The 16,972-nt window shown below is 45.3% G+C and overlaps 1 long non-coding RNA gene and 3 other non-coding genes across 4 annotated transcripts; all 4 read left to right on the top strand.

Annotated features, from left to right (window-relative positions):
- Nucleotides 1-4,733: 4,733 nt before the first annotated feature.
- On the top strand, nt 4,734-16,666 carry LOC140071133 (uncharacterized). Its single transcript, XR_011849048.1, has 9 exons — nt 4,734-4,775; nt 5,490-5,509; nt 8,233-8,257; nt 11,890-11,921; nt 13,577-13,620; nt 14,037-14,078; nt 14,238-14,297; nt 14,807-14,846; nt 15,273-16,666. It is a non-coding gene; the product is annotated as an uncharacterized lncRNA (long non-coding RNA).
- LOC140071444 (small nucleolar RNA SNORD26) lies at nt 11,561-11,632 on the top strand. Its single transcript, XR_011849140.1, has one exon. It is a non-coding gene; the product is annotated as a small nucleolar RNA SNORD26 (small nucleolar RNA).
- Nucleotides 13,727-13,855, top strand: LOC140071460 (small nucleolar RNA SNORD22). The gene has a single exon (XR_011849155.1). It is a non-coding gene; the product is annotated as a small nucleolar RNA SNORD22 (small nucleolar RNA).
- Nucleotides 14,114-14,178, top strand: LOC140071440 (small nucleolar RNA SNORD29). The gene has a single exon (XR_011849136.1). It is a non-coding gene; the product is annotated as a small nucleolar RNA SNORD29 (small nucleolar RNA).
- Nucleotides 16,667-16,972: the final 306 nt, after the last annotated feature.

Below are 16,972 nucleotides of genomic sequence, written 5' to 3'. Positions count from 1 at the left end.
GATATCTTGCCTGTATCTTATGCTGCCCATATGATTGTTTGCTACTCATTGGAATAATCTGATCACATTTGATGGTAAAAATGAATGCAGGACAGCTTCTCATAGACCCATAGTACCAGTTTCCTTAAAGGGGTTGTCCCACAAAGCAAGTGCTAAGGCCTGATTTGCTGATTAGAAGGGTGGACTCAGTCAAACATCCTCTATGTATCACGAGAACAGGGGTCAGACACCCATTAAATGTAGAGATGGCTGGAGCACAGTAATAGGCAATGTCCGTCGGCTCCATAGACATGTATGGGGCAAATGTCAGCTCCTCAGACCCTCCTGTGCCAGTGCTGGTTGTGTGTGGGGGAGTTGAGCTGGTCCTCAACTTTGCCTTTGGGTTTGCTCATCCCTACTTACAACCTTGCAGAGTAACACTTAAACTAATAACATTCCCATTAAATAAAGTTATCACCTTTCTACAGGATAATGGATATCTAATCAGTGCTGGGACCCCCACAGATGATGTGAATGGTCTGTCCTGACAAATGGCAGTAATAGCGCGCCCATTCATTGTCAATGGCTAGAGGTACCTGTGGGGTGTTTTGAAATTTGCAACCCTTCTATAAGATTGGCTGGATCAATGGGATGTATAATACTTGATCAGCAGGACTGCCCCTGGACTGTACATCCCTATCCTCGGGGCATAACCCAACCCCTGGGCACTTCTCACCCTTAAATCAATTTGTTTTTCATACAATCCGCACAGGAATGGACACGACTCTGGGTTCTATGATCGGCTATGGAGAAGAAATGATGAAACCCTTGGATGCAGATGTCTCGGATGTCAGTTCTTCATGTATTTTCTGTTGTACTTCTCCGAGGGGTTGGCAAGTGCTGTAAGAGCCCCAAATCTTTTTGGGTTCTAATAATTGGTTGAGATAATGGTTTGATATCACAGCAGCGGCTCCTGCAGGATGTGATTTCCTGCAAATTCTTCTGATGGAACAACGTAAAAAATCCTAATAAGAAAGTCTTAGGTGTCTAAATGATGAAACCAACATTTCATAAAGTGAAAACCCAATTCAAGTCTTTTTTTTTTTTGTCTATTTCTAGTCATGCAGCCTGTGCCAAAAACTGGGCATTCAGCAGGGCAGATCCGTATGTGGCAGACTAAACCTATGGCTATAGTGTCCTGGTTTCCGGTCACTGACTTGTACAATTCTATCGTAGCCAAGAGGCGGGTTAAATGTCGAAAGCAAAGGCCACCTCCTGGGTTTCTGCCAAAAGGACAAAAGTGAGAGATTTTGGTCTCAAAAATGTGGAGTTTAAACTGTGATGCAAATGAAGGGAGATTCATCACTATAGTTGTCAGGAAGGAGACAATAAGGGACAGTTCCCACCAGGACTCAGGTTTCCACGTTACATTTTTTTGCTTAAAGGTGCAGTCACACGTTGCGTTTTCATACACATTACTACAGCTGAGGAGAGGTGATTTGCCTAATTACATTACGGTTAACATTTGCATTTACAAAACACCATTTAAATGCAATGTTAACACTGTTAATACACATGCATTAACAGCACGTATACATTGCATTTTTGTTAACGGTAATGTAATTAGGCAAATCACCTCTCCTCAGCTGTAGTAATACATTTCAAAACGCAATGAAAATGTAACCAAAACGCAACGTGTGACCTCATCCCTTACACATGATAAACAGATCAGTTTTTTCCCCTTTGTTTTTTAATAGACTTGCAATAATGTCTGGTAGTATCTGTTTTACATCTTCCATTATTTGAGGGGAAAGAGAAACGGATGGCTATTAAATAATGATTATCGAAAAACTGATACAGAAAGCAACGTCTTTTTTTTTAATTTTTTTTATATTAAATGGACCAGTTAAATATTGGATAAAAAAACTGATACTTTTACTATTAATGTATCCATCCAAACATGTATTACAGTATTTTTCGGACTATAAGGCGTACCATCAATAAATGCCTGCTAAAATGTCTAGGTTCATATATAAGGCGCACCTGATTATAAGGATGAATGACCAGCAGGTGGCAGACCTGTGCACAGTTCAAGGCAGCTGTTGTCTGTAAGGTTCATATATAAGGCGCACCTTTGATTTCTGAGAAAATCAAAGGATTTTTTGTGCGCCTTTTAGTCCGAAAAATATGGTAAATTAATTAATCAAGTAAATTGTGCTGAAAAACTCAGCTTATACTGTATATACGGTATGGAAGCCAAAACGCAGTTGGGAACTTAAGTGTCTTAAGCTGGCGTTTTCACCCCTGCATTTTTTTCACGCATGCGTTCGTGGACTGCATTTAGGAACGCATACGATTACATGTACAAACAGCATGCAGAAAATGACTGCAGTTTAACAAATTCCAAGAGACACCGCTGCCTGCAATTCCCGCACATCAAGCGTTGTGTATTTAAAAATGCAAACACAAGCAAAACATGTGAAAAATGCATATGTTTTCAAAATCGCAGCAGAAACGCAACTAAAACGCCACTTGTGTTACAGGCCTAAGGGTGATGCCACACATAGCGTTTTGAAACCATTTTTGGTCCGTTTTTAATCAATCTGTTAAAAAACGCATGCGCTTTTTGAAAACGCATACGTTTTTGAAAACGCATAAGTTTTTGACAGGTTTTCCGAATTTACGCAATTAAAAAAGGACAAAAAAACGCATGCAATTTTTAACGGACTGCTTAAAAATGGACCAAAAACGGTTTAAGAACGCCATATGTGGCATCACCCTGAGGGCGCGTTCACACGTTGCGTTTTGACCTGCGTTTTCATTGCGTTTGAAATGCATATACAACAGCTGAGGAGAGGTGATTTGCCTAATTACGTCACTGTTAACGTTTCCGTTTACAAAATGCATCGTAAACGCGATGTTAACGCACACGTTTTGTTAACGCATGCATTAACATTGCGTTTACAAACATACACGGTAATGTAATTAGGCAAATCACCTCTCATCAGCTATTGTATATGCATTTCAAACGCAACCAAAACGCAACGTGTGAACGCGCCCTCAGGGTGATGGCACACGTTCAGTTTTTCAGATGCAGTTTTTGAAGCCAAAAACGGGTGTGGATCATAATGGGCGAGACGAATAATTGAAAGGTGCTGCTCCTCCTACTTTCACTCCATTCCTGGTTTGGGCATCTGAAAAAACTGAATGTGTGCCATCACCCTAAGGAAACTGCTTCCCACATGCATTTAACAGGAACGGAACAGCTATATAAATGCATCAAATCTGATTCTCCCCGTGTGACCGCGGCCTCATTCCCACTCTCCAGTGATGTCACTGGTCTTGTCTCCTCCCTATAATGATGTTCCGGCCACACCCTCTTGATTATGCAGAGCTATTTCATTGGCTGCAGTGGCAAATATAAACCCCCTACCCCTCCTATATCCCATCACTAGTTTTCCAGCCTGCACAGAGGTAAGATGTATGGGAGTGCAGTGTGACCCTATGTAACAGGCCCTAGAGGAAGGTCAGAGAGCACATCCTGTGCTTTTGTGGTGGGCCTTATTACTAGTAATGATATGGGGGTGTAGTTCTCCCCAATGGCTCAGCAATGTGTTGGACATTTTTTACCTGGAGTATATGGTTTTGTATACAAGTTATCAGTTGAGCTTGTTCCTTGTACTGTATATAACTTGGTGTTGTGTTGCACTTTATAAAGTCTTGTTCATTGGAGTCTTGATAGAGATTAGAGGGATTTCCCTGGCTAGGATTGGGGTTTTACTGAACTGCCTCCATGTAAATGGGCAGTTACTAAGTTTTATACCTTTTTTATTTACTTTGCATAAAAGTAACTTGTGTCATTCCTGACTGACTTTTGGCTTTAGCTGACACCTGCATTTACTGTCAGTACAGGTGGTCCCCTACTTAAGGACACGCAACTTGCAGATGGACCCCTCTGCCCACTGTGACCACTGGTGAAGTCTCTGGATGTTACTATAGTCCCAGACTGCAATGATCAGCTGTAAGGTGTCTGTAATGAAGATTTATTGATCCCATTACAGCAAAAAATTTTGCTTATCTAATTGTCACTCGGACAAAAAAAAATTTTGTCTGGAGTTACAATTATGAAATATTATTCCGACTTGCGTACAAATCCAAGGAACCTATCTTGTACGTAACCCAGGGACTACCTGTAATGCCCTGCGTCCTGCTACAGACCTGGGGTGGATTCCCTCATTTGTATGAAGGGATGTGTTGCTTTCATGGCGATCTACTGTTTTGCTTGTGACCGACTTGTTGGCCCAAACCCAATCCAGTGGGAGAGAATGCAGCTTGTTGGTTCAGATAACCCGGGTTTAGATCAATAAGTGCACCACCACATAGCATGTCATTCATTACCTGGGGTTCCTTGGTACACCTAATTTTAGGCAGTAGCCCGTTCCTTCTCTTTTGGGTATGTTCTTAGATGAATAAGTATGTGGCTCAATACAACGGCCCCCAGATATTATGGAGCCCATAACAATGGGATTGCAGTAATGGTGCAACAACTAAACCTCTCAATGGTGGTTCTGCTGATATTGGGCTTCCACTGCTGTCAGGTCTACACCTACACATCAGCATCCAGCTGCCATGATGAGATCAGAGAATCTCGTTAGTCTGAGTAGTAATGATTAGACATATGGATCTGACAGCTTGGGGGATATTGTGCCTTATAAATGCTCAGTCTTGTTTGGTAATGACTGGTTCCAACTTTCAGGTTTCCTGCTGCGGTGGACAGGAGAACGTCATTTAGATAAGTAATGTTCATGTTGCTATAAAATACTTTAAAGGTCCTTTAAGATGCCAAAGAGTTGAAGTTGCTTTATAGTACTTAAAATACAAAGTAGTATCGCTGCTTTGCACACACTAGGCAGGTTCTTGTACAGACCCCCATATGTGTATTGCTGTGGGATAAGTCTACTCTTCTTTGTAGTGTCATCAGAATAACTACATGAGACTGTAAGCTCTTGGGGCACCCTCTCATCCTCGCAGGCTCATATAATTATAGATTATGGTATATAGCGGGCCAAATCCTATAAGCATTGTAATGACAAATCATACACAAGCCCAAAATTTGATTCCTTATGTTATTGGGGGCTGCATAAAAAGCGACTTGACTATGCCATACTCTGAAGTGTGATAAATATAAGCCTTAACCCAAAAATTAGCCTAAGGTACAAATGTGAAATGGTTTTGGTATCACTTAAAGAGCTGAATCACTTCTTTTAACTTCTGAACTAGAAACAATCCTGATCCTATATTATAGTGGCTCTGCCCTATTAATGTAAGCAATGCTACTATTGGACAGAGGGGAACCTGAAATGGGTTCTCCCGTGATGAATAATCCACTATATCCTGAGCTGGCACTTGTGTTGGCTGACATGGATTGTCGCTATCCTGAACTGATTCCCTTTAAGTTCCTTATTTCCATTAACACTGAGCTGTCTAATGGATTGTTCTCCTCTTTGCAGGTTTTGGGACTGACATTGGGGTAAGTGTCAATTCTAGAATAATAAATTGATGCTATAATCAGTGATAGACTGGGGTGGTAAAAGGAAGACCTCAGTATGAGACCTGATGACTGGTGCCATTCTGGGCTTCTGAATCTTATAGGGCAGTGGTGGCGAACCTATGGCACGCGTGCCAGAGAGGGCACGCAGAGCCCTCTCTGCTGGCACGCGTACCATCTCCCCAATCCCATCAAAGTGGGCACCGACACCTGCTGGGTACCTGCGCTCCGATACCTGCGCGGCCCCGTTGAACTCCGACGCCTGCCGGGTCACAGCGCTCTACTGCCTGCGCGGCCCCGGCGTCCTGCTGCCTGCTCGTTCACGGCGCGCTGCCTGTGGAGTCCCATGGTAACAGCGCGCCGATGTCTGCGCGGCCCCGGCCCGCTGCCTGTGGGGTCGCGGGGTCCCAGTGCGCTGATGTCTGCGAAGCCCCGTCCCACTGCATGCGGTTCGCGGGGGCCCAGCGCGCTGACATCTACTTAGCCCCGTCCTGCTGCCTGCGGGGTCCCGACGCCCGATGCCTGCTCCTGTGCTGTGGCGGTGATGTCACCGCAACCTCGCCGGCACTTGGTAAGGCCTCTGTGTTTGTCTGTCTATATTGGGGTGGGGGGTGAGGCCCTATTTCTATCCTGCGGTGGGTGGGTGGGGGGTGAGGCCCTATTTCTATACTGAGGTGGGGGTGAGGCCCTATTTCTATCCTGTGGTGGGTGGTTGGGGGGTGAGGCCCTATTTCTATACTGAGGTGGGGGTAAGGCCCTGTCTATATACTGGCTACTGGAGGGACTGGGTATTACCCCTAAACTCACAATGCTGCAGCATTTCTCCGTGTTGTGTATGTTATTTTCGGAGAAAATAAAACTTTTACTTAAAGAGCTACAGCCGCAGTACACAGCCATACACAGAGCTACAGCCGCAGTACACAGCCATACACGGAGCTACAGCAGCAGTACACAGCCATACACGGAGCTAGAGCCGCAGTACACAACCATACATGGAGCTACAGCCGCACTACACAGCCATACATGGAGCAACAGCCACAGTACACAGCCCCACACGGGGCTACAGCCGCAGTACACAGCCCCACACGGGGCTACAGCCGCAGTACACAGCCCCACACGGGGCTACAGCCGCAGTACACAGCCCCACACGGGGCTACAGCCGCAGTACACAGCCCCACACGGGGCTACAGCCGCAGTACACAGCCCCACACGGAGCTAGAGCCGCAGTACACAGCCACACATGGGGCTACAGCCGCAGTACACAGCCATACATGGAGCTACAGGCACAGTACACAGCCATACATGGAGCTACAGCCACAGTACACAGCCATACATGGAGCTACAGCCACAGTACACAGCCATACATGAAGCTACAGCCACAGTACACAGCCGTACATGGAGCTACAGCCGCAGTACACAGCCATACATGGAACTACAGGAGCCCCCCAAAATTTTTCTCTGGTGGGCCCAAGGTACACCAGTTCGACACTGATGGCAGTAATACAGTATTCATCACCATATTAGCTTCTAGTATAGTGTTATTATTGGTAATGTAGGCATTTCTATAGTGCTCTTTATAACCAGAATTATGCTATTTATGTGGTTGTAATGGTGGCCTCATGATGTCAAAGTGTTATTTGTCTCTTGTATAGTGGTATTGTGGCACTATTGGGCTAAATTGCTGTGTTGGCACCTTGCACTAGAAACGTCGCCTTTGGTTTGCAGTTTGGGCACTCGGCCTCTTAAAGGTTCGCCATCACTGTTATAGGGGTTGTCCGAGGGTATAAAACAAGTCCTTGTGTGGCTGGGTTAAAAAAATAAACGCTTCCTTACCTCTGTAGTCCATCCCAGTGAACAGTGCTGCGATCTCTCTGGTCCAAACCCCATGTAAAATGGGGTATGGAAGCTGCAATGCATTCAGGTTCTGGTCGGCCATGCCCACCCGTCTCTACACCCACCCATCCTGCATGATACAACGCTGGGAATAGCCATACGGAAGCTGAATGCAACGTGGCTTTCGTGCTCCGGTTTGTTTACATGGGGCATGGACCAGAGAGATCGCAGCATTGGATACTGGGAGGGGCCGCAGAAGTAAGGAAGTGTTTGGTTTTTTTTCTCAATCTGCCTCATCCCGGCCACCCAAGGGTTTATGTACCCTAGGACAAAACCTTTAATGGTTTAAAAGAGCCGCCTATGGAGGCTTGGTTTGCCAATGACCGCCTGAGGCCGCAGCTTGAGCGAGCGCCAGCGCCCATTCACATAAAAAAGGTAGATCACTCACTGCTCAGGCACACGTAGGCCTCTGGGAACCGGCGGATGACCCTCCCTATGACCGTTCGGGGTTCCATTGTCCAGTTTCTGGACCCAGCAGCATCCTAATCCCCTCTGTACTCACAGCCAGCTGCCCTACAGTCAGCTGGGTGTCAGGCCATTTTGGACGACCTCCTCTCGGGTTGGTGAGTTGTAATCTGGCGGCATCCTCGGTGCAGCTGCCCGCTGGCATAGAGGGGCATCTCTGGTACATGGCTTACACTATATTGAAGCTGTGGCTTCTAGGATGAGATTTTCACAGACCTGTTCTGAGTACTGTGAGGACAGCTAAATCTGAGGCGCATGCGCACGTGGCTCATAGGCCTGATGTATATTGTAGTAAGAAGCTTTTTCATGATGCTAATGTGTGTATTGTGTTTTGTTTGATCCTTTAGGTGCAGGACATAGACTGTCAGGCTGGTAAGTGCCCACTCATTGTATGTATTGAAATGCAATTTTATTAAATGCATTACAGATCTCTACATACTGTGGTGCACTAATGGCCTCTGCTACAGGCCCCATAGCACATGGCCAGAGTGTTGGACTGAGTCCAGTTATGTTCCCTCCCTTTATTCCATGTGATGGCTCTGCAAAGTCTTACTGTGTGTTACAACTTATAGGGGACATCAACAAAGTGTTGTCTACTATATAGTTGCTATAGTATACCGTATAGTACAGTGCTATATAAAGATTATGTAATATTTGCTGTCTTTTGCAGAAACATCTCATAAGAGTGATGGCTATGGTCTTCTCAGCCCTGTTCTATAGGATGTGCATTTGTCCTGTTGATCCAATTCTGTATATGTCCCTCTTGAGTGCCAGAAATTCCTACAATAAGTTCTTGGCATTTCTCAAGTTGAGTGGGCTTCTCTTGCTGTTAGAGACCACTAATGCTCATTGATCCTTTAAAAAAAATCTACCACCAGGATTTGGTTTACAATCCAATCGGATGTGTGCTGGCTTTTAGCTTATTTCCTTGTTTTTACAAAGAAGCTTTAAAAATTGGGCAAGTAAGCCAGGGGCTCATAGTACAAATGATGGCTTAGGAGCCCCCCAAGTTCATCTGCATAACTTTTAAAGCCTAAGGAGCTGAAAGAGCCGGCACATACCAGCATGCAAGTGTGACTGGTTTACAATCCTGGTGGTAGATTTCCTTCAAATGACGTGCAACATCCCCCACTGGGGCCTAGCCTTTTCTTGTGGGCCTGGAGGCAGCTGGGGCCCAGAGTACGGATAGTGCAGCCTTGGGCATGCTGATGTCAGTGCTTGGTATGGGAACCAGAGGGCTGACCTACAGACTGGCAGGTCTCCAGCAGGTGGGGTGTGCAAGAAATGGAGGGAGAGGCTGATGCAATGGTTTCTCCCTGGGGAAACTACTGAGGTGTCTGTAGCAGCCTAGATCCAGGGATCAGACGGAGGTGACATTGTGTAGATCAACTTGGTTCTTTATGGAACAGCAGGCAACGGCCAAATAACAGCAGATTCTCAACTGGAAGTCATGGTGAGCCGGTCCGCAGGAAGGTTGCATGCAGCCTGGTAGTAGTTCCATCTAAACCAGCCCGCATGTGAGTCAGGGCAGTGGAGCTCAGTTCTGGGCTTAAATCTCCAGACTTGCCCTGTGTGCTAGGCAGTAGGCCTGAGGTTCCTGGGATTGGGACTCTAGTTGTGGCAGACAGACCTTGAGATCTGGTTCTGTTTGCAGACTCTATCCAAGGACTATGTACTTTCGCTGAGCAGAGGTTTATATATTCCCTGGTCAGGTGGTAGCACCTCTCAATCACCTTCCAGCTCGCATTGCAAGAACATCAATGGACAATCACATCAGAATTGCAACACCTCTGCCAATGCATAGGCAGGCTTGTAGTTGCATATAGCGCCCTCTCCAAGTCAGGAGCTGTTAGGGAGACTGATCACCTCCTGGGAAGGTTCTGGAACCTGGGTATTGTGTAACTGCAGCTGTAGATACTTCCAGGAAAGGCAACAATTAACAGCGTAATTATCCAATGTGTTTTTCTTATGAAAGGTGACTGGAGAGGTGCCACCTGACCAGAGGGGGTATAAAAACTCATGCTGGGTGGAAGCACATGGTTCAGTCAGGTCTCAGTCAGGAGCCAAAGGGAGCAGCACATATTCGGTGCTGCCACAGCCTTTAATCCCAGGAACTTCTAGAGCCTCAGGCCTTCTGCCTGGCACACAGGGCATGTCTGGAGACTTAAGCCCAGAACTGGAGCTTCCACCACTTGGACTCCATTCCATCGGGAACCTGCCCAGCCTGTATCTACTATCAGGCTGCGTGTATCTTTCCTGTGGACCAACTCTCCATGACCTTTCCAGCATAAAGACTGTTACCCGTTTCTGGCCGTTGCCTGCTGTTCAATAAAGAACTAAGTTGATTTGCACAACTTGCCTCCGTCTGATCCCTGGATCCAGACATCTCAGGGGTTGCCCCAGGGAGAACCAGTACATCAGCCTCTCCCTCCATATTTCTTGCACACACCACCTGCTGGAGACCTGCCAGGCTGTGGGACACCCCTGATGATTCCCATACCAAGCACTGTGACTACAGTGTGCCCAAGGTTTCACTAGTCAGCCACTCCGGTATTCTGGGCCCCAGCTGCCTCCACACCAAAAGAAAAGGCTAAGCCCCGGTGGTGGATGTTGCACAATGTTAACTGTTGCTACAGCTGAAATTACAATCCTAGGTTTTGGAAAATCCTAAAGCAGTGGTGGTGAACCTATGGCATGGGTGCCAGAGGTGGCACTCGGAGCCTTTTCTGTGGGCACCCAAGCCATCGCCCCAGCACACCTGACAGGACTCAAAGAATCTTCCTGCAGTTGAAAGCCACTTAAAAGATGCTGCTTTCAGTCATATTTTGATACTTGCTTTTCTACTTCAAACTGCAGGAATAGGGAGAATGAGTAGACAGGGCCCAATTATCTTTGGAGGATTCTCTGTGTACAGAGGGAAACTGGAAAGAAGCTAAAGTGATGCAAATTTTCCATCTTTCTACAATGTTGCTGTCCTCAGGAGGCCAATATGATTGAAAGTTATTGAAGAACAGGGAGCAATAAGTTACTGCTTTAATTTTTGGTTGGCACCTCGCGATAAATAAGGGGGGTTTGGGTTGCAGTTTGGGCACTCGGCCGCTAAAGGTTCGCCATCGCTGTCCTAAAGGGACCATGACTCCATCCTGTCTATGCGTTGGCAGGGGTGTTGCTGATTTAACAAAATAATCATATTTGATGCCAGTGAGATCCATAGGGCATACAATTTATCTGCAGGACCCCCATGATGTAGAGGTGGCCCCCTCAAGTGTGACGCATATTCTGTCTTCTAAATCCTGTACATTATATTAACTTCACTTGTGTGGTCCATAGCATAGATTATCAATACACTTGTTCTGTTTTGGATATGAGCAGAAGTCTACCCTTGGTGCCCCACTGTTATCCAGATTACAGATTTGATAGTTTCCTATCATGGCTCTTCTTTTGGGCTATGATTGTATCTTTTAGTCTTTTAGGAATTCCTTCCCATAGACCCAGTCACTTTTCTGTAAATCTGACCTGTAATCAGAGCAGTTTAGTGAATACTTAAAATGACCAGATGTAACTTTGTATGAGCTTCTCTCATGAGTAACTTCCAGAATGGAGGAGTCTGATGCCATGAGTGTAACCTTCTCCCAGTATTGATGGATTATATGTAGACTCCTTCCTGTACATGAGCCACAGAGATGAGAACCTTTGAACTCTCTCTTTCTGAGCTTACCATGGAGAGAACCTACCTGGCTGAGTGGTGATACTTGTAATACAGGTCTTCTTTTAGGGAATTGGTATTTGATGGTATCAGTTGCTTCGCTTCATTTATTTTTTTTTTTTAGATGCTCTTTTCTGAAAATATAATTGGTAGTTATGTGCTTTATCAATGATGAAGAATTTGGACAAACATATATCCTACTGACTAGTGAGGCCACCTCTAATTCTGAGATAAGGTTGCCCTTGTTATACATTGCATCTTGTTCCCCTGAGTTTTATACTAAATCCTTTATCTTCAGGTGTCCAAGGATGTTGGAAGATGTGACTTTAGGTGAGTCTTAAATATGTCTAAGAAAATCCATCAAAATCAAGCAGGTATAGAGCTGCACTGACACTAATCTTTGTTCACTGCTTCCTTCTAAAAATCAATATTTTAAAAATTTCTAATGGGTCATAAGGGCTTTATGGGTGTTGCTAGAGCCCCATAGTGCTGTAGCTTCATAGGCTATTACACTGTGTAGGTGCAGTTCCCTCTCCTAGTGTAAGATTAGATAGCAGTAGTGGGAGTGGTAGATGGATCCCTTCTGACTCATTTGCAATAATTGATAACAAATATATCCCCGGTGCCTGGATCTGATTACCCCTGGTTTATCATGATGGATTTTGCTTTCCTTAAGCATGTTGCACTATTGCTGATGAATGACAAGAAACAAGCACACTCACCGGCTAACTGCTCGTTAACACTTAATTTCTAATCAGCCAATCACATGGCGGCATGTAGACATGGTCAAGACAATCTCCTGCAGTTCAAACCGAGCATCAGTATGGGGAAGAAAGGTGATTTGAGTGCCTTTGAACGTGGCATGGTTGTTGGTGCCAGAAGGGCTGGACTGAGTATTTCAGAAACTGCTGATCTACTGGGATTTTCATGCACAACCATCTCTAGGGTTTACAGAGAATGGTCCAAAAAAGAACATCCAGTGAGCGGCAGTTCTGTGGGTGGAAATGCCTTGTTGATGCCAGAGGTCAGAGGAGAATGGGCAGACTGGTTCGAGCTGATGGAAAGGCAACAGTGACTCAAATCGCCACCCGTTACAACCAAGGTAGGCAGAAGAGCATCTCTGAACGCACAGTACGTCGAATTTTGAGGCAGATGGGCTACAGCAGCAGAAGACCACACCGGGTGCCACTCCTTTCAGCTAAGAACAGGAAACTGAGGCTACAATTTGCACAAGCTCATCGAAATTGGACAGTAGAAGATTGGAAAAACGTTGCCTGGTCTGATGAGTCTCGATTTCTGCTGCGACATTCGGATGGTAGGGTCAGAATTTGGCGTCAACATGAAAGCATGGATCCATCCTGCTTTGTATCAACGGTTCAGGCTGGTGGTGGTGGTGTCATGGTGTGGGGAATATTTTCTTGGCACTCTTTGGGCCCCTTGGTACCAATTGAGCATCGTTGCAACGCCACAGCCTACCTGAGTATTGTTGCTGACCATGTCCATCCCTTTATGACCACAATGTACCCAACATCTTTCAGCAGGATAATGTGCCATGTCATAAAGCTGGAATCATCTCAGACTGGTTTCTTGTACATGACAATGAGTTCACTGTACTCAAATGGCCTCCACAGTCACCAGATCTCAATCCAATAGAGCATCTTTGGGATGTGGTGGAACGGGAGATTCGCATCATGGATGTGCAGCCGACAAATCTGCGGAAACTGTGATGCCATCATGTCAATATGGACCAAAATCTCTGAGGAATGCTTCCAGCACCTTGTTGAATCTATGCCACGAAGAATTGAGGCAGTTCTGAAGGCAAAAGGGGGTCCAACCCGTTACTAGCATGGTGTACCTAATAAAGTGGCTGGTGAGTGTATATCTGACTGGTTTAGTGATGTTTCTTTTAATTCTGAGATGAGGCAGCCATTGTTATAGCGCCTTGTTCCCACAAATCTTGTACTAAACAGCTTTTCTTTCCACAGGACGCCCGTTATCAGTCTAGAAGACAATGACTTGCACAGGATGGGTGGGTATGCTAGTAATGGCACAAGTGGTGGGTCATAGTAGAAATGGGTATTTATGTGAGGCAAGTTCTAGTAGGCGCTGGCCATGGATAACTTACCAAGCCTCAGCCCAAATGATGAAACCTTCACCCGTCCGACCTCCTGTACGGTGCCAGAGCCTGAAAAGGTTGAACCCACTGGTTACCTCAGGAGGAGAGGAAGGAGGCCACGTTCCAGCTGGGACAGTCTGATCAGGGTTGGAGTTTACTTTAGTGCCCCTGTGATTCGCAGCTTAATCTGCATTACTATAATTTTGTGAATTTAATGTGACTGTATAGCTAAGCTCCAACAAAAAAAATGCTGTGAAATGCCAACTAGTTAAACAGAATCTTAAGATAAAATCTCTTGTGTAACTCTAACCTCTTGCCTTTCCTTGCAGGTTTACTGGAGAACATGGAGCTATATAGGCAAAGTATTGCAGGTATGTAGCTGTATAGTGTCCTGCAGACTATAGGGCTGTGATGATGAAAATAACTAGCTCACTTTGATGAACACTGAAAATGTATGAACAACTGAGCAGCATCTGTTCTCTGAAGCCTTTGCTGTATGCAGTATAAATCTGACCATAGTCTGCCTCCAGCAGGTGGATACAAAAGTAATGCAGAATGAAGATTACATCTCTACGTGGCCTAACTTTCTGGTAAGTCTTGGCTAAAACATAGACTGCAGTTTTTTGTAGAAATCTACCACCAGGATGAAGGATTGTAAACCAAGCGCTCTTAAACAGACGGTGCCTGTCGTACCGTAGCATGGCTGGCAAACGTTGGCACCGGCTACGGAACTGTATGGTGCGTACCACTCCTATAGTGCACCATACATCCATTGGACGCATGTGTCCCCCATACAAGGCAATCTTCCCCCCCCCCCCCCCCCCCCAATACGTGTGAATATAGCCTTAGACTGCTGCTAATGAAATGAGCAGTACCTAAAAAATTGTTCTTTTCTAACTTTGTATTTGGGTACTATGTCCTGGGTAGGGAGAATAGTCGTCATATATGTACCAAGATATTGTTCATCCAGCTGACATGATGATCAGTGAATCTCGTTCGTCTGACATTGATGAAAAATCTGTATCCTGACAGCTTGGAGGATATTGTACATTATAATTACTGTTATGTTGCCCTGGTAATGACTGGTTCCATCTTTCAGGGTTACAGGTGACTGCTGCCATGGCTAGAACATCATTATGGTAAGGAGGGTTTATACTGAATCTTAAAGGGGAAGATGTTTGGGTGACTTTAGGTTACAATACAACATGGAATCATAGCCTTGAATACTCACTGGCCAAATTCTTGTAGAACAGGTTTCCTATGTGTAAATTGCTATAGGATGTCTACTCTGAATGACGTCACCCTGAAGTAGCAATAACTACATGGTGGGTGTATATAATGGTGCCATATCTTGGTAGGCAAATAAGGGACTTATTGTCCCTGTACTGTTGTTGTCTGAAGGTATATAAAGGGGTCTCCAGTGATGAATAATCCACTATACCCTGAGCTGGCACTCGTGTTGGCTGTGAAAAGGATCGTCGCTATCCTGAAGAGATCCCCTTAATGTCCATAAGGAACATGCCTAACATTGAGCTGTCTAATGGCTTGTTCTCTCCTCTTTGCAGGTGTGGTGACCCGGGATTGTATTTGGGGTGCTGGGCCTTTAAGGTGTCACACGGTGGTAGTCTATATCCGAGGGAATACATGGGCCCCAATCCCAGGTGGCACTCACACTCCTTGTGTGTCCCGATTACCCGCCCCCACGTAGGTACCTGTAGCAATGAAGACTTCAGACGCCCAGTCTCGGGGGTAACCGTTGCTCTTTATTGGCAGGACACGAGAAATCCAGATCACAGTCGTTTTGGATGGTGTAGCTGATGGTAAGTGGTCTTCTGAAGCAGATGAGCGGAGTCTTTTCACAGAGGCTTGGACTAGCAATAACTATGCTTGCTTGAGCTGAGTAGAATACCTGCTCCCAATGACTTTACTTCCTATTAGACAGGGTACGTGCTTAAATACGAACAAACTTTGGCGCTGCTGGCGGGATGACCCTCAAACTTCCAAGACAGCTTGCTATGGGCTCTGTATATATATTATGTATTGTCCCACAGACGGTTAAAGAGGATGCACGTAGTAATCCCTGCTAACTTGGGTAAACGGGTGATGAACAGGCTTGCAAAGGATATGGCCTATGGCTCTTTCTCCTCACAGACCTACTTGACCACACACTGAAGTGTGTCTCCCCAAAAACTACAGGGTTACAGACCCTCTATCCAGAGGGCTGCTCCTGGGACTCCTCCTTCCAGAGCAATCAAAGCCTTGACTGGCCCTGGAGGTCAGGTGATTCAGAAGATCCACTCCCACAGCTTGACCATGTGCAGATGATGTAATATTACAGTAATATTGCATAATATAGAAGGGAGGGCACTAACATTAGTGTCAATGGCAGATGCAATTAGCAATATTTACCACATGGAAATCTAAAATGGAGAATGAACTACTCCCACACTAGGCTTGGGCCTATACCTTCACATGTGCTTACAAAAGATGCATGAAAGACTAGGTAAGGGAATACATATATGAGAAAACAGGGGTTTAAGCTATGCAGGTGACCAAACATATAGTGACAGACTGCCAGATGTATACTGGGCATGTCCAGGTCACTGCACAGGCCAAAAGACTGACAACATTGAGGTAAGTGTCCCTTCTAGAATAGTAAAGTAGCTAAACTATTGCACAATATAAGTAATGGTGATAAAACACTATTATTCTGGGCTGTGATGATCCTTCCTTGTACCGCCCCAGTCTGAGACCTGATGACTGGTACCATCCTGAGCTCTAGGACAATAAGAAACATAAGGAAGCAACAAGAGTAAAGGGGAAACTATAGAGATGCTAAGATGCAAACATTCACGACGCTGGTCCTCTTGTCTTTCACCTTATAAGGAAGAGGTAACAAGTTATCCACACCAGGTGTATTATAGATATTAAAGTTGGTCACCCAAGGGCCAAACTTGGCAGTGCTGCAGAAATCAATCCATGGGGACCAAATCTTGGCAAATCTCTATTTGGAAGTCTGGCAAGTGCTCAGCTGAGCTTCTAAATTTTAAAGGGCTGACTACGATCTTGCATGTAGCAAACCTTTTGTTATTTTTTTTATTTTTTTGCAGATTCTTGCAGCATATCAGGATTTTCTGGCAAAACTGCTAGTCACAAGGCTTCAATCTGACAAGAATTTAGCGATGGAGAATACGTGTAATGACTCTGCCTGTTGTGAGCAGATCCTGGGTGAGTTTTGCCACAATAGAACAGTATTAGTAATATA

The sequence above is a fragment of the Engystomops pustulosus genome, chromosome 7, assembly GCF_040894005.1.
Source record: "Engystomops pustulosus chromosome 7, aEngPut4.maternal, whole genome shotgun sequence".
Taxonomy (NCBI): Eukaryota; Metazoa; Chordata; class Amphibia; order Anura; family Leptodactylidae; genus Engystomops; species Engystomops pustulosus.
The sequence above is the reverse complement of the archived record's forward strand: the minus strand, read 5'-3'. Positions and strand labels throughout refer to the sequence as shown.